This window comes from Schistocerca cancellata, chromosome 1 (assembly GCF_023864275.1).
Source record: "Schistocerca cancellata isolate TAMUIC-IGC-003103 chromosome 1, iqSchCanc2.1, whole genome shotgun sequence".
Classification (NCBI taxonomy): domain Eukaryota; kingdom Metazoa; phylum Arthropoda; class Insecta; order Orthoptera; family Acrididae; genus Schistocerca; species Schistocerca cancellata.
Genome location: NC_064626.1, coordinates 855,753,398 through 855,772,647, shown reverse-complemented (window position 1 = coordinate 855,772,647; position 19,250 = coordinate 855,753,398).

Below are 19,250 nucleotides of genomic sequence, written 5' to 3'. Positions count from 1 at the left end.
CTGAAATCTGTATTAAAACAATGAAGTTATACGCTATTTACGGTAGTTTACTTATTTGTTACCGAGAAACTAGTTAAATTACCGTGAAACAAGAAACAAACACGTTTACAAAATTTAAGCCTAAGCGCGACTTAGCGAAGTTACGATCTTTTCGTGTTTTCTGAAAAAATACGTAAAGAAAAGTCAAACCTTTAACGGCAAGACTAAACGATACACTAATGCACGTATTTAATTTGTTGTCGGCGTTAAACTAAATTATATTCCTGTCTAAATCACTTAACTTTCTGGAAATGGTTTCTGGCGTCACTTACTCGGTGGCCATCTTGGACTTGACATGGGACAGTTTGCAGATAATGTGACATAGTTCCAGAGGCTGACAGCGTCCTAGTCCCCTCAGATAAGGCAGATGATCAATGCTAATCGTGAGTGGAGCTCATATTCGCCTCATCTCCGACTTTACATTACAACATTTGATGTAACTGTAGGTTTCTTAATTGGAAATCTAGCAACAATGATTGTACTTCAAATTTTATTTAATGAATTTGTGCAACTCAACAGTTAATAAATATAAATTTGAAAAAAGCCAAAACAAGTAAATCTGAATTGGAATAGAAGTTACATGTTTTGAATTTGTCAGGAAGAGCAGACTCCACACATTCATATAATTGGTTCTCCTGGATGGGCATTGAATCTCCAACCTTCTGTGTTGACACACATTTACTTTCGACCTCCAGCGAGAATCTAAAATTAGCAGGCATGGAGAACTTGGCAGGGAACCAATTTCTATCTGTTAGTCTTCACAGGAACAATCATTGTAGAATATTCATTTATTGTCTGCTTCTTTAGATTGCACATCTGAAGAATTGTTCCAAGTTAAATTTCTGTCAGACTCCAAATGAGTGTATGATTTTTTTTCCTTTTATTTTCTCTTTTCCGCTTTTCAAGAACATTTCTTTCACTTCTGTCTCATTTTATTCCGCTGCAGCTTTCTACAGTTTCAGCTGTTTCAAACATTTCCTACATTTAGACGATGTTAGCTACTTAACAAATTCAGAACATACTGGCGGATTCTGATGTGGCTTTCCGATTCTGGGAGCTGGTCGGATACCATTGATCTCATTCTTCCTCTGTTGCTTGCATCTTTTATGTGAAATTCCTGGAGTATTGCAAAGTCATTGTCTCTAAGTATATGCCTGTTACCGTTTTCCAGATGTTGTTCGCAGCTTTTTCCATTGTCATTGTGCGTAAGTAGGCCACTCCAAATACTCTCCTAATCAAAATGAAGTTACCACTCGACTTTGGTTATTTGCCTATCATGTTTCAATATATCATGCATAATGAGTTTTAAGCGGCCCCATGAACTCCATGCAAGAGGCTGCATTTTATGCCTGAAATAGTGTGATAAACAGGCGATGTCGACATGGTTTATTCTTGTGTTGTCCATCACACAAGTATGGTATGTTTCCCGAAAAGAATTATCAGAACAAGATCATCATCTGATGGCCTCACAAAGTTTACAAAGCTGTCAAATCGCTTAGTAAAAACATGACCTTGAATGCAACTACTAGACTGCAAGCTGAAATTATGCTAGTATGAGACAGTGTGCCTAATACGCGATTCTGTCGTGTATTGCTATATCCATGGTATCATACTATACTGTCGTTTATTACTATATCCAAGGCATCATACTTTAGGAACAAGCCTAGTCTCGTAGTTACGCTACTCGACTTGAATGACAGCTCGTTATAGGGAATGAAAAAGTACTTCGTGAAAAAATTGATCATGTAGCCATCTAATGCTAGAAACCTAACCTCATAGTTACGCTACTGAGCAGGAAGGGCATTTCGTTATAGCGAATGAGAAAGTACTTTGTGAAAAATGTAATCATATTAATATTGTTGTAACATCTCTACAGCTTCAGACTATGCCTTACAAGCACATACACTCAAAAAATTTGATATTCAACGGTTTTATAATCAAGGACTCTCAATAAGGTCCAGGTTCGTAATAGACTTATTGCCTCTGCTCCACGCACGTGAGAACCAAGTTCTGGTACTTCCACAGGAGCTGAGCACAGCATCTAGCTGTCTCGAATTAGCTGGCACCCCCCATAATGAGTACCTTTCCTTGGTATTCTAAACCATTTTCAGTAAAGACAGTATCATTTGGTTGAAGTAGTAACTAAGTCAAATCAGAACATAAATAGTCACTTTCTCAAATAAGCACAGTGAATCTCGTCTATAGTTTCATATGCGCAGACAACCAAAATTACCGTGTTCTATTTTTCATGAAAATTTTGGAGAAACGAATGAGAGTTCCTGTTGGACAACGATATTTTATGCTTGCCTTGTCAATTCGAAGGTCGTGCAATTTCGTACCTGTTTATCTCTTTCGGACCATTATACTCATATAACTGGATGTTAATAGCTGAAGTCTAACAGAATTTAGAAGTTTTATGGAGACATATTACGCTGAATAATTCAACTTTGTTTTAGAATATTCGTAATTTTACTTCGAGACCAAACTTCATGAGCACATCCTTAAACATTTTTTCTCTCTTACTTAATTTGATAGGGACTGATGACCTCTGCAGTTTGGTCCCTTTAATCCTTAAACCAACCAACCAACTTAATTTGATATTAATGATCAGCCTTTCTCTTTGCTGATTCTGTGACTACTTTTATGCACACAGACGAAGCTTTCTTCTCAGCAACTTAAAATGGACATAACTGTGTTCGAAATTGAGAGTGATAGTGAATTTTAGTGTTCTAGGAAAAAAAGGCAAAGGGATTGCTATTGAGCTTGGCGTTTACATTTGAGTGCGTCATTTGCAAAAAAAGTATATCATTACCATTTTCATTCGTTCCACAGGATTGAACAGTTGTTCGATTAGTTACTCAGTCCTATATTTTTAATACGAGCTTCGTAAAAAATAAAATTTGCTAGACATCTGATTGTTGTAAAATCACTCCCTCTTCAGGATAACTGCATTCTCTCATCCCTGTAAAATGGATACCCATAAAGAAATTTGGATGTATTTTTTTTAATTTCATTAGCTTTATGATGCAGTTTTTGTTAGCTCGTACTACAATAGTTCTCTTAAAGGCTATAAGTTATATGTACCGGTGTTATACCCAGCAGTACAAGTGAAGCTACCACAGAGAAGCCGTTGGCACCCACCACGACGGGTACGTGAACATTTAGCGAGATGACGGTACCGAACTCTGGTTCAATGTGTGACGACGAGACCCTTTGACCCTGAGCTACTTTCATAGCTACGCTAATATTTCCTTCGGACCACAGCCAGAGCTGCAGGACAAATTACTACATATTCCGCGATCGCTGTCGACGTCCTATACCTCCTTTTAAAATGTTTCATTGTTACGTTTAATATGTATTGCTGGAAACCCAATATGTTACCGCTGTAACCCAACGGCATTAACACGACGAAAGTATTGCTACAATTTGTGACATGGCTGTACTATTCACCAACGATATTACTGAACTTGGCTGTTGTAGGAAACACGGTGCGACATTACAATAACCAAGTACAGTATCGACTAGGAAAACGCATAGCTCTGTAATACTTTCAGGGCAGTTGTGCATATACTATCAACCTCGATTATCAATGACTGACGATAAGCCGACAGAAGCGCTGTCATTCCCTGATGTAATAATACTGTAGTCGACCATAGTTGGAGTCACGAACGATGGCGGTCGAGTTTAGCTACGTCACTCATTATCTGACAGCGAATGAGCGTTCAGTAGAGTTCCGAGCGCTGTGCTCCGTATGACATAGCTAATGCGAGCATTAACCTTGAGTGAAGCGAGTTGCTTATAAATTTCTATTCCATTTTTTGTGAATTTTCATCGCTGATGGTGGTCGTTAGTGATAGCTTCTGCATAAGCAAGTGAGAGACATAATTTCCAGAATATACGCTTTCTCCGAGCGGAAAGCAGGCGCACGTGCTTACCGCAACTGTCGTTTCAATCGTCAGCAATGCAATCCCCGATATGCGCCAATCGCCATCGTTCATGGGTCGAACTATAACGCACGCCGAGAATGCTCGCTGTGGGACTTAGCCATTTTCGTGCGAACGGTTTTGTTTTGTCAAGTGTACATGCCGGACAGACTACGTAACGATGGATCAAAATGGTCTGTTAACTAGTTATGCAGGTAAGCTGGAGACATCATCGTCCACAACTTATTCACGTTACAAGAGGAATAGTTGCGTTCGACAACAGTCTCACGGAAAGTAGATTACATATTGTTGATTTGGTCCATGGTAAATTTGCTGTAAGGAAACAGATTAGTAATATACGCAGAGAAACATGAGTATGAGCAACAAAGGGAAAACATAAAACACTGAAAATAATAAGAATGTTTTCCATGTATGGAGACACCGAACAGCAAAAATAAATACGAGAAGAAATGAAGATTTGTATGCAGAAGCCTCGTAATATAATACAACAATGAGGGCACGTGATATATCTGGTAGGCACGTAGTTTGACAGTTACGAGAAGGCCGTGCCTGAAAAGTTGCTGCCGAGTCAGGCAAAAAAAATACGCTGCTGCAAGCGCTTGTATGAGAGAAGAAATTATCAAAGAGGAGTAAGATTTAAAAAACTGAAATAGATGGCATTGCGTTTTCGGAATAGAAATTCATATTTCCCTCTTCAAAAATTGAGATCAAGAAAGTCGGTAAGTAATATAGAGAGAAAAGTTTCGGCGAACCACAGTTGAAAACAAAGTAATTAAGCATTTTGTCCGATAGCGCCACATCGTTCTGTTTTCAAAATAAATAAATAAACAAACAAATAAATACATAAAATAAATTAATAAAATCTTTATGCATCATATTTTCAAAATCTAGCGTATCTCTAGAAATTGACCTAAATACTCAGATAAATAGCGTTTCCAGTCAGAAAAAAATTTATTTTCTATGCACGCTGTACCGTTTGAAGTCACTTGATATCTCTTGAGGTGCTTATATGTTTTCAACTGATTTACGAGACCTATTCGGAAAGAAAGTAACGATCGGTTGCGAAATGGAAACCCCGGCGAAAATCAAAACTGTTTTATTTGCAACAGTTAGCTACACCTTTCGGCTACCTCTGCACATAGTCGCCACTCCGTCTTAGACATCTGTCGTAGCGTTGTACCAACTACCCATTACGGTCTCATAGAAGGCAACGTCCTCTGCTTTCCGACAATTTTCTACACTGGAAAATGGCTCGTTGTCTGTGCCAAAATGTCTTCATAGTCAGAGGTTCATTGGAACAGCGATGGAGATCAGAGGTAGCCAAGTCTAGGCTGTATGGTGTGTGATCAAACACTTCCCAAGGAAAACGCTGCTGGAGCGTTGCCGTGCAGTGAGCCCGAGAACTGTCATGACGAAGGAAATGCATGACATTTACGTCATGTATGTTTGCATGGCCAGCCGCGGTGACCGAGCGGTTCTGGCGCTGCAGTCCGGAACCGCGGGACTGTTACAGTCGCAGGTTCGAATCCTGCCTCGGGCATGGGTGTGTGTGATGTCCGTAGGTTAGTTAGGTTTAAGTAGTTCTAAGTTCTAGGGGAATTATGACCTAAGATGTTGAGTCCCATAGTGCTCAGAGCCATTTGAACCATTTGAACCGGAACCGCGCTGCTTCTACGGTCGCATGTTCGGATCCTGCCTCGGGCATGGATGTGTGTGATGTCGTTAGGTTCAAGCAGTTCTAAGTTTAGGGAACTGACGATCTCAGCTGTTAAGTTCCATAGTGCTTAGATCCACTTGAACCATAAGTTTGCATGAAATAAGTGGAATCTCTTGGCAGTCACCCATACATGGTAGGAGACACTATTTTCTACACATATTTACGCATTCACAGTGCGCTCGTAACGGAGACGAGTGACGTGGCGCTATTTGCGTGCATACTAGAGACAGTGCCCTAAACATCTGAGCAAATCTTCGTCTGATTTTCACTGTTGTTTCCATTTCGCAACCGATCGTTCCTTACTTTAAGTATAGCCATCGTATATGTTTCCTTTCGTACTACCAAAAGTACGGGATGAATGGGCAAACGAAAGGTACAGTGATAAGTGAAAACAGCATAACATTTTACTTACCCTAAAACTGAACAGAAATGTGGTTGAAAATGTCAGTGGTTGTAGGCGGAGAGAATTATGTATACAGGTGAAAAGTATTTAAACCTACAAACTCTGGGAGGTTGTATGGGACACCAAAACAAATGTTTTTCCCTAATGTCACTTTTTCATATGAGAATTATTTAAACCGGTGGATGCCGTACTGCGTTCGTCAGTTGTTAGAAGCCGTATTACAATCTTCAGTTGTTAGAGGGCGTATTACGCTCTTCATTTGTAGGCAACTGCTGTCCACCAGCTTAGTAGTGCATTGTCTCTGTTTACTAATCGAGCGATACACCTGGAGTGAGTACACTGATATGGTTGGTGCGTACTACGTAGCGCACCACAACGGCCGAGCTGCAGAGCGGGTTTTTCAACAACAATATCCTAATCGCTGTATCCCGCATCATACGACTTTGCTGCTGTGTACCAACGTCTGCGTGAGACGAGGTCATTTAGCAGATTACCTGGACAGGGACGCCGTCGTACGGTAAGAATGCTGCAATTTGATGAAGCTGTCTTGCAGCATGTGGAGCAGGAGCCTTCAATCGGTGCGGTTCTTCGTTCATGTGTGGGTCGGTGTTGTTGGAGACTGTTTAATTGGGCCGTATCTGCTACCTAGGCCATTAAATGGCGGGCACTATTACAATTTTCACGCCAGAGCTTTGCCAGAATTGCTGGAAAACGTCCCGCTCCCTACAAGATAACGCATGTGGTTCCAACATGACGGGGAGCCAGCACATTTCGGTAATTGCGTGCGTCGATTCCCGGACCGACGGTTCCCAGAAACGTGGATTGGCAGAGGTGGTCCTGTACCATGGCCTGCTCGATTCCCAGATATGTCCCCTCTGGACGTTTTTGTGTGGGGCTAGATGCACAATCCTGTTCACGCAACTCTTGTTGCACCAGAAGAGGATCTGGTTGCCCGGATAATAGCAGCAGCAGGAACAATTCAGGATATCCTGGGGTTTTTTCCCGTGTCAGGCAGAACATGATCCGACGGTGTAACCTTTGTTTACGTGTCAATGGAGGCATTTTTGAATGGCTCAAATGGCTCTGAGCACTATGGAACTTAACATCTGTGGTCATCAGTCCCCTACGACTTAGAACTACTTAAACCTAACTAACCTAAGGACATCACACACATCCTTGCCCGAGGCAGGATTCGAACCTGCGAGCGTAGCAGTCGCGCGGTTCCGGACTGAGCGCCTAGAACGGCTAGACCACCGCGGCCGGCGAGGCATTTTTGAAAATCTACTGTAACTGAAATTGGGTTGTGTTAATCTGTTGTCTCTTGGTCATAAAATATGGAAAAGTGTTTGTTGGTTTAATTAATTTGCAACCAGAGAAATATTCCTCTACCGGTTTAAATATTCCTCATAGGAAAAAATGACATTAGGGAAAAATATTTGTTTTGATGTCCCCTTCAAACTTCCAGAGTTTACCAGTTTAAATACTTTTCACCCTGTATAGTGCACCACTGTGGATTAAATGAGGCTACGTACTATTTCAAAGGGATTAGATAACTTTTGAAACTACGGTTTTAAATCTAGAATTAACGATATAACGTTTATTACATTTTCATAAAAAGGGAAGGCGGATAAGCTAAATATAAAAGCCCAGAAACAGCGAGTTTCAGCTGTTCTTCCATGCACAGGTACTGGAACGGAGTTTTCTCCGTGTCTGCTATCTTGGAAAACTTCATCCCTTCATTTTGATATCAGTTTTGCTGCATACCAACATGTGTCTCAGTCGCAATGCTTCTCCTTCTAAGATCCTTTTAATGCTGTTAATATGCACAGTTTCATTTTAAAAAGCTACAATTACTTCAATTTTTCACTGGATAAAACTGTTACGAGCATCGGCCACATAAATACATACCTCTTTTGTGTGCGTGGCATCGCCACCTGTAAATCCCCAGCAGTTGCGGAATCATTTACAGACAACAGCTCTTGTGACCGCTTGTACACGTCCAATTTGACAACCGGCATTCTGACGTGGCGCGACAATACACGCTCTGCTGGCGGCCTGCAGTCACCCACATTACAGTTCATATACGGGTCGCTCGGTGCGTTCCGACTCTGGCTGCTGGCTACGAGGCGTGAATGCCGGACTAATGATCGGGGCGGCGCCGCCCACCAGCGGCAGGCCGGCTGTGGAAACAGGGCCGCACGTGTTCCGGCTGCCGATTTGAATTCTTGGCAGCGGATTTCCGCGGCCCGCCATTACCGTGGCAAAATTCCAGACGTGCACGCACCGGCCGCGGGGGCTCTGCCGCTGGAATTCCGCCGGAATTGCTGACGAACTGCTTTCCTTTTTGCCCTGTCGCAGTTCACGTCGTGCATAACGGAGGTGCACCCCGCCAAAATGTTGTCGTGACTTTGACAAAACGTTTGTGCCAAAGCCGCGAAATGGTGGGGCTGTCTCGCCAGGTGAACTTGTGACGACACACTCAGGGAAACGTTGTGCCCATCAATATCGCGAGAGGTGTATACGTCCTGGTTTTCTCGTGGATTTTAACCCTAGCATGCCCATAACATTGCTGCACCCGTAGTCTAGGGGTAACGTTTTTGATTGGTAAACAGATCTTCATCGGCCCCCAGTTAGAAATCCACCAAACCTTCAATTTTGATTAATAAGAAGCATTGGCGGAAGAATCAGCGATGATGAATGGAGGGTGCAGAAGACAATGGAAATCACTGCATTAAAGACACATAAGATATATCCACAAGACATGGAACATTTAACTGAAAAAGTGTCATGATGATCTCTCCATTGGCAAAATATTGCGGAATAGTCCCCATTCGGATCAACGGAAGCCACCTGCCAAAGATCAGGTAAACATGAGAAAAAGATTGAATAACGAACGAAATGATAACGTTCTACGAGTCGTAGCGTGGCATATCACAAGTCTGAACGTGGTAGGGAAGCTAGAAAATCTGAAGAGGGAAATGGAAAATCCCATTCTAGATATAGTAGGGGTCAGTGAACTGAAATGAAAAGAAGGCAAGAATTTCTGGACAGATGAGTATAAGGTAATATCAAAAGCAACAAATAATAGTATAACGGGAGTAGGATTCATTATGAATAGGAGGATAGGGTAGAGAGTATGTAACTATGTGCAGTTCAGTGATGTGGTTGTTCTTATCCCGAATCGACAGCAGACCAACACCGACAACGAGAGTCCAGGTATACATGCCGAAGTCACAAGTGGCAGCTGAAGAGATCGAGAAAGTATATGTGGATATTGAAAGAGTAATACAGTACGTAGAGGGACATGAAATCTAACAGTAATGGGCGGCTGAAAAGCAATTGTAGGGGAAGAAGCAGAAGAAAAGGTCACAGTAGAATATGGGCTTGGCACAAGGTTAGAAAGACTAATTGAGTTCTTTGATAAATTTCAGCCAGTAATAGCGAATACTCCGTTCAAGAATCAAAAGAGGAGATAGACCTGGAAAATGTCGGGTGATACGGGAAGATTTCAGTTAGAAACTGCCGTGAATGCCGGTTAACGCCACCGCAGTTTGTGAATGTAGGTTCCTCGGAAAATAGAACTTCGGCAAAGAACATGGGGGACTGTTGAATTTGTTGACCTGCCCGTTCACAAAACACTACCCGCGTATGGAATTCGGCGCCATGAAGTTCTTTATACAGTGAAACGTGGTATGGATGAAGTATTGTGACAATACTAGCTATGGACATTCTGGAATCCCTGTGTGATTGCAGGGCGCTTATTCGTGGCTTGTGGTGCACTGACGCTAGTACAGCTGTTTCATTAGCATCTCCTGTAACACGTTTGCTTCGCTTCGTTTTGCCGGTCTGTACGCTGCCATCACATATAAAGCCGTTCAAAATCTTGTAAAAGAACGAACGAGGACTACCTTTCTCTGGAAAACGCTTGGCATACAAGGCAACAGCAACCTCAAGGTTTCTCCTACATTCTTCGTTACTCAGGGTCATTTAAATTTTTTCTTCTGTAGTTGCAACATTCATCGCCCACTTGCACGTCTGCTCTCCAAGTGATAGGTTGATGTGCAGGCAATAAACACTGCGCAAGTATTGTAATGTTTAGAGCTGCTATCTGTTCTACGTCTCTAGGATGCGTGAGCTCCGGTTGCAGTGTACTGCCTGTGATGTTACCTGATAATTAACTACATGGTCACGCTGGCGCGTAGAATAGTCCCCTGTTTGATATGTCGGAGGAATACAACGTTAGGAATGGGGTTTCCAATTGAAAGTGTTTAAATACTGGCCTGGCCTACCCTCGCAGCATGGAGGTCCTACAAGCCACTGGATATTCACGGGTGATTAAGAAGTATGTGTACCCATTTCTATTCCTCCGATTACAGCAGCATCTGTGGCGAAACGAAGAAAATACTTCAGACAACACGTAAGTAGATTTAGCCGTAGAATCGAAATTAGCAATAAAAAACGTGGCGTTCCCATTGAAGATTACAAAGTTGTTCTCCACCACCTACGCCAGGGTGGGTTGGCGTGGCGAGAGTGGAATAGTTGGACGTCCCCCTCCGAGACAAATGAATTGGAATTATTACTTTTTTTCATCCAGAATATATACATCAAAAATAGTTTTGCATCACCTCGGTTCCTAGAGTTCCAGAACCTGTACAGAAAATTGGAATAGAGATCTACATAAACATCATTTCCGTCCTTTTTATTGCTCATGAAAACCACTCATTGAAAGTTGTATCGCCATACAGCGACACCTTCAGAGGTGGTGGTCCAGATTGCTGTACACACCGATACCTCTGATACCCAGTAGCAAGTGCTCTTGCATTGACGCATGCCTCTATTCGTCGTGGCATACTACCCACAAGTTCATCAACTCACTGTTAGTCCAGATTGTCCCACTCCTCAACGGCGATTCGGCGTCGATCTCTCAGAGTGGTTGGTGGGTCACGTCGTCCATAAACAGCCCTTTTCATTCTATCCCAGGCATGTTCGATAGGGTTCATGTCTGGAGAACATGCTCGACACTCTAGTCGAGCGATGTCGTTATCCTGAACAAAGTCATTCACAAGATGTGCACGACAGGGGCGCGCATTGTCGTGCATAAAGACGAATGCTTCGCCAATATGCTGCCAATATGGTTTCACTATCGGTCGGAGGATGGCATTCACGTATCGTACAGCCATTACGGCGCTTTCCATGACCGCCATTGGCGTAAGTCGGCCCTACATAATGCCACCCCCAAACATCTTGCTGCACTCCCTGGACAGTGTGTCTAAGGCGTTCAGCCTGACCGGGTTGCCTCCAAACGTGTCTCCGACGATTGTCTGGTTGAAGGCATATTCGACACTCATCGGTGAAGAGAAGGTGATGCCTATCCTGAGCGGTCCATTCGGCATGTTGTTGGGCCCATCTGTACAGCGATGCATGGTATCGTGATTGCAAAGATGGACGTCGCCATGGACGTAGGGAATGAAGTTGCGCATCATGCAGCCTATTGCGCACAGTTTAAGTCGTAAGACGACGTCCTGTGGCTGTACAAAAACCATTATTCATCATGGTGGCGTAGCTGTTAAGGTTCCTCCGAGCCATAATCCATAGGTAGCGGTCATCCACTGCAGTAGTAGCCCTTGGGCGGCCTGAGCGAGGCATGTCATCTACAGTTCCTGTCGCTCTGTATCTCCCCCATGTCCGGACAACATCGCTTTGGTTCACTCCGAGACGCCTGGACACTTCCCTTGTTGAGAGCCCTTCCTGGCACAAAGAAACTATGCGCACGCCATCGAACCGCGGTATTGACCGTCTAGACTTGGCTCAACTACAGACCACAGGAGCCGTGTACCTCCTTCCTGGTGGAATGACTGGAACTGATCGGCTGTCGGACTTTCGTCTAATAGGCGTTGCTCATGCATGGTTGTTTACATCTTTGGGCGGTTTTAGTGGCAACTATGAGAAGTCAAAGGTACTGTGCCTGTGATACAATATCCACAATAAACGACTGTCTTCAGTAGTTCAGGGAACCGCGGTGGTGCAAAACTGTACCATAGCAGCGAGAGGAACTTCACGGTTCAGTTTAATCCACTGGACAGAGGCATCTGATGTCTTCGTAAAAGATCTGTCCAGTTAATTTCATGTATGTACCTTTCCTTAAGTTTTATGTTGTTTATTGTTCTACTGCATTTGTGTGAGGTCGTGTATTGTGCTATTATCACGTTGCTTGTTTATTTGTCTTTCCCTGCTGCACCATAGGAGTTAAGTTAGTTCAAATGGTTCTGAGCACTATGGGGCTTCACATCTGAGGTAATCAGTCCCGTAGAACTTTGAAGTACTTAAGCCTAACTAACCTAAGGACATCACACACAGCCATGCCCAAGGCAGGATGCGAACCTGCGACCGTAGTGGTCGCGTGGTTCCAGACTGAAGCGCCTAGAACCGCTCGGCCACACCGGCCGGTTAGTTAAGCTGGTGTACTCGGTCTCTGTACTGCTGGCTGTAGACAGCTACTAACTGTTTTAGCTATTAATTCCTCTGACTGAGCATCTAACTTAATTTAGTTGCATCAAGGATGATCTATTGTAATTTCAGTTCCCCAGTCTCAGATGGTCTTTTGCTATAATATCTCGTAGTGCTGACAGTTAATTTTATAACTTTGTTAATAATCTGACTGATTAGTGTTAGGCGTAAAAGTTCACGACTGTTGATGTCAGATCCATTTGCTAAACCTATTTGTGAAATTCTTTGATAGTGATATCGAGAGGTAGCCGTTCATGTACTACTGCAGAGTATTTGAAATGATTCCTGCGTTCACAATGGGCCTCACTTCCGCCTCAGTTCAGTTCTCCGTGTATGTTCAACACTTTGAGAGGTCTCACTTATCGCTCACATTTGATTGGCTGTGGGCCGAGAATTAATTTGCCTTAAAAAAGAAAAACGAAAGAACGGTAACCTCTCGGCTGGCAACGGTGCAACTCGATTAACATTATGTTATACACATGTAATTTTTATACAACTTGCCCGTGTAGCTATGGAGACTTTTACTTTCTACACGACAGTAGAAAAAGTGAATACTGTTTTCATTTACGGAGAAAGTCACCAAACTTCCAGAACAGTGGTGCGGCAATACACTGAAAGGTACCTTGATTTTATCAATTCCTTCCGATCTTTCTCTGCAGACATTAGTAAAAGACTTCAGGAAAGTAGAGCAACTCATGAAGAAGTTCAGCTAATATTTTAGAATCTGTAACACGCACTGCACGAGGCAACTTGAAGGCTGGCTCAGTATACGATAATGTGCGATCTATTTAGACTATAATAATAGTTGCAGCAGGCCCAAGAGAGAAGAATTTAAACAACTTAAAGATGCTGTTAAATACACTTCATCTAGCGATGAGGACCAATTTTCATATTAAAGAAATAGAATAGGCACTTGCTGATCGTTTTAGACAATCGCAAAACGATTCCGTTTCTTTCTGGTTTCTTGTTATTGGACGGTACTGGCCACTTCAGAACTGTAGCATGAATGCAGCAAGTGGTGATCACAACCAAACTTAACATTTTGCCACACGTTTTGAATCGTTTCGTGAATGTATCAAACGAAGTGTGAACAATTTGTTCAGTTACATATTCCATCGACAAAAAGTCATTATTTCCAAATAAGTGAAGCTGTAGTTGAGTAAAATTGTAACACAGAGGAATTACAGTCAACTAAAGCATATGCAGAAGCCACTCAGTAAATTCTGGCTCGAACAAATGGCCAAGAGCTGCAATACTTTCTAGAAAAAGTAAATTACTATGATGCAAAATTTTCTCGGTCCTTATAAAGACAATATTAGAGCACGTTGTTGTTGTCGTTGTTGCCTTCATAACGGAGACTCCATCCTTTGTGAGCCTCTTCTGCTCTACTTAACTTCTGCAACCTAAATCCCCTCAAACCTTACGGTGACTGGTAAAGCCGTTCAGCTCTTAATTGTGGACAGCCATAACAATGGCACCTTTCGAGGAAGGTGCCTCTCAGCATGCTCGTCTAATCCCGTCCACAGCAGAAAGCTCTTCGGAGATGCTTCATAGGTGCAGATATAGGAGACTCGCTATCTACATTGCCCTAGCTACACAGAAGCTCTGTATTTCTTCAATGAAACTCACATTTAACTCGCATCCTGGGCAGGATGCAGGGTGGCGCCGATAGCCAAAAGGATGGCAATTGTTCACCATTGTAGGTGAGGAGCTGTGTGTGTCACCCCACCAAATGTAGCTCTAGTCACCTCAACCATAGGAAAACATTGCACCAACAGTGTTGCCCCAAAGAGCCCGGAACAGCGGGCACAAGACATCACTACAGACAAGCGTTGTCTTTACCTGTACTCACACCACAGCATCACCCTACTGCTGGAGCATATGGAACCATGGAGCCCAACATGCACACTAATGAAGATGGATGGAGTTCCATCTGCCTGGAAATACGCCACCCTCACTGTATCGAAGGTGAACACAGAAACTGTACCATAGCAGCCGTCAGTTCAGCAAATTTGCCCCCAGCCGCCATCATTGCTGTGCGCTGTTGTAAATCGGTTTGTGGGGTTACCTTTTCAGTCACATACTCCGTCGGAGTAGACGACGACCGAGACAGCTGAACATGGCCTCCGCTTCACGGAGAATAAGCACTCTTTTTAGTTGAAGTCTGCTGTTATCGATAACGTGAACATTGTGCTGACAGTGCTGTGGACTAGGCACTTGCTTGGATTTTCATCGGGAGACGACAGAGAGATAATTGGAGTTTGTACGTGTTACAGTGAAGTTGCTTATAGTGTGTGCTATCATAGTCTGAAAGTGAAGCTGGTGTCGACCCCGTCGACAATTACGACCAAAGGGGAAGATCTCAAACAGAAATATGTCAGCTAGTAGACTAATTCTGCTTCACTGCTCGACTGCTTGATACCTTTCCTCTTGTGAGTTTGTTGCATGTGTTGTGTGATCAGAGATACAATTTCCCTTACAACGTCGTTAGTGGTGAACTCGATAAGAAAGATAGTAAAAAGGAAATCATCCAATATGATGATATTAATTCCACAATTTCTGTACTTGGTCATGCCATAGTGAGTCAACACGAGAACAAGTATACACGAAATATCCAAACTTAACACAAATACAGACCTAAGCTAGATTAAAATAAGAAGAGTGAAGGGCAACAATTCATGTGAGATTGCTCTGAACGTTTTCTTCTGCAATTTACATTGAACAGCTAGACAGGGATTTGACTCGTGAGGACAACCTCATGGATTTTATGGTCACTAACAGACAATCATTTTAATCCGTAGTGGGGGTAATCATTCATTACACGGATATGACAACAATTATGAAAATAAATATCAGGAGACTTAAGGTTATACTTATATTTTCGCATTATCGTCGGGAACAAGCAATGAATTGTTTTTCCCTATATTCGGGTCCTTTTTTTCGAAATTGCTTCGTCTAAATGAAGTTGAACTTGTTTCTAGTACGCCTTATTGATTGTTCGACCTTGTAAAAAAAACTCAAAGCGCGCCACGCAGTTAAAATAAAAGAACACTATGAGCATAAGCTTCACTTTGCCACACTTGTCGACCGTTTTCGATACGGTCGATCCAAAATAAGTTTTGAGTCACATCCGTAAACCCATGTTTATGCACCTCTCACGAGGCGATTCAGTAGTAGTGCATCATTGTTGATTTCATCTAGTGACTATTGAGCTACTTCCACTCCTCGGCGTTATTATTATCAATTCAACAATTTTGGAACGAATTTTTGGCATGAGTCAGCTGAAATGCCAGTTCGTCAATAACTTCTCTGATTGTGATTCGGCTAATGTTTATACTCATTCCCTTCCTCTTTCCCACTATGTTATCGGTTGATGATGTTCTGGTGCGTTCAAGGCACGCAGAAACGTCATCGTCTCCACGACCTTCCTTTAAACTCTTACACCACACGTAAAATTTTGTTTCACTCATAGCAGGCTCACCAAAAGCAATATTTAACATTTACAAAATTTTGCCGTACTTTATTCCTGATATCTCACGAGTTGGTTTTGGATAGCCTTAAAGGAAGGTGAAGCCACATATTTGTCATTACCGTACAACAACATTAACATTACAATTGAAAAGTTACTAAAAGAATCAGAACTGCCACCAAATCTTGAACAGGCACAAATATTTCTTTAAAAAAAAAGACAAAAAAGACCTTAACAATTCCACCATTAATAGCAGGACATGAAAATCGAAAGTACGGAGTTCTCAAAGCAATAAAAGTCACATTAACTGGGCTTGGTTGCAAGCAGGTTCTACAAATAATTTTATCAACCAAATGAACTACAATAACAGCTGTTAAATGTACTAACAAACTGCAAGCTTAGGGAACCGATACACAATTGGACAACATTCATCGAAATACCGGAAGGGTCATAAGACGCGCCACTGATTGTAGCTGTTGAAAGGCCGCTTAGCAAAACATAACCCTTAATAAAAAAAATCCCTTAAGCAACAGAGCAAACGGGAAGTGTGTTAGTCTGTCAGTCGATTTTGGAATAACCGTGCTTGAAGCAGCCCAATAGCTAACACAAAGAGTTTGAATCGGCACGAAATTTTCGTAATGAGAGATAATTACTACTTGCAGAACTGGAATTAAACCATGAATTCTTGTTGAAAGTAAATTGGTGCCATGAACAACCTTCCTCGCAGCGTAAGGAAAATACAATGCAACATACAAATATTGAAAGCGCAAAATTGAATATCTCTTATTCTGTTGAGGTAGATTTTTAGAAACCCTGATTTTGCAGCAAACTTGGTGCTTAACAAAAAATCAATTGTTCAGTTATTACACACACACACACACACACACACATATATATATATATATATATATATATATATATATATATATATATATATATATATAATAGAAGCCATTAATTAACCTCTAATCTTCTGTGGCTTCCGATCATACAGTCCATCCACTAAATCTTGATGATTAACACGTATATATGAAGGGCTTATTTCAATAGCGGTACAAGCCCATTTTTGTTCATATTGAGATACAGAATCTTAAAGTTAAATGAGCGCTGAAAAATCTGCAGTTGAGATATCAGAAATATTTAAGCATATAGCTTCTTCCTATAGGTGAACCTACCTTTCTGTTTGTTTGTGTCATTAATTTCAGAAGCATTATAGACAGAAAAGTGGAGGTAATGGACTTGTACCACTATTGAAATAAGCCCTTCATATTTTTAAGATGTCTTGCAGGATGGAAGAAATTACTGCCTGTTCTTATGATTGCAGGCAAAAGTCATGCTTGTGAACGAATATTGGCTTAGTAATTAAAAATATTATTGCGGTTATGATAACTCTTAATATATATTTTTCTTGCATTTTTATACACATAAGCATTTCAAACACAGATTCTTGACGCACGAGTAGAAATTGTACGTCCTTTTTGTGTGAGATCTGAAACATAAGTACTCTCAAGCGAGAATGAAACAAAAGTTGTTAAAAAATTGAATATTCTCCGGACATTGCGCTTCTGTTTCAAAGATAATTTTAAAAGCCTATATTTGCCGTCTTCAACGGAATTGTACAAATTTCTTATTACTAATGAGGAAAAGAAAACATTCATAGAAACTAATAACGAGAAAAAATAAAAGGTATGATATTGGGAAGGTATTACACAAATGCCCCTCACTGTACATTGACGTTGCATGGACGTGTACAGTGCTAGGCAGTATCATATGATTAATTTGTTTCTATCTCGGTCATTTAGATAGACTTATGTCATGTTCAGTGAAGATGTCAGCTTTACCTTATTATATCTACACACACTAATACAAATAATTAAAAGGAAAACAAGGTAAAAAAGGGGTATGAGTATCAAATACTGAGCGTATTCAACAGCGGCTGGTTTAGACAAGTCTCTTTCATTATTGCACAAATGCGCATAGCAAGTAGTTGGCGGCCTGGCACTGGGACTTAAATGGTTGCATCCTCGTCGAATACTTTTAACTCGTGCGTGTGCATCTCACACGGAGTGAAACAGCGAAGTCGTCGTGTGTCGCACCGTGGATTCCTCCACAAGCACTTGTTTATTTCTTGGAAATGTTGTGCGTGATTGTGATAATTTCCATGCTGTGACAGAAGACCTCCAATTTTATGGCCCGGGTACCCATTGTTTACTTGTCGTAACGCGCTTACTCAGCGGAGAGGAAATCCGTCGATCAGCACGCGCCGATACAGTAAGTTCCTTATGAAATACTTCTCCATTCATTCAGGTTTGAGAGTAGTTTACGAAAAATTTTTGTAGGTTTTGCGCACGCGTACTAAGCGTCAACACACTTCATTTCTGAAAAAAAATCACTTTTACACAGGTTCCTTGCCTAATTGCCGCCTAACTCTGTTAATCACTTCGTTTGCATGAAGTGTCTGCTTTCGCATGCTGTTACTCTTTAAACAAATAGGCCTAGTTATTTACACATTTGCAATTTTGGTACATTCGTATATTACATATTATTGCTGACATTCCACTCACACTTACTTCATATTGAGTTTCATTTTAGGAATATTTAATACGCTACATTAGCTTTGATTATTTTCATAAACAGTCATATGAGTTAAGTTTGTAAATAATAGATTCATTTACGTTCCTATTATAGAATAAACATGCATAACCTCAGTCACATCATTCATCATTACATACATATGTACATCCGTATGTTTAGATATCACAAATCCTTACGAAAGAAACATTATAGATAATTTCTTTCAGATTATTCGTGGGAGATTGTTACTTATTTATGGAGCAGGTGCGAAAGTATCGGCATCTACTTCAAATACACTATGAGCTGCTTGTCTAACTACGCTCAGCATCACCCCTAGGGACAAAGGAAGGAATCTATTTGACTACAGGCCCATAGGATTACTAAGAAAGAGACGTATAACTCATTTCTCGTGTTACAAGAAGACTGTCAATCAGCTTTGTTTATGGTAGATTCTTGTTATGTTCCTACTACATGTAATAGACATTGTTTACTTCAGACGACGTGTAACTTAAATACTCATGACATGTGTTTAATTTCCATAAATGTTGTTGTCATTCGGCGAGCAGAAAGAGAAAAATAGGTGTTGGGAGTTTCTGA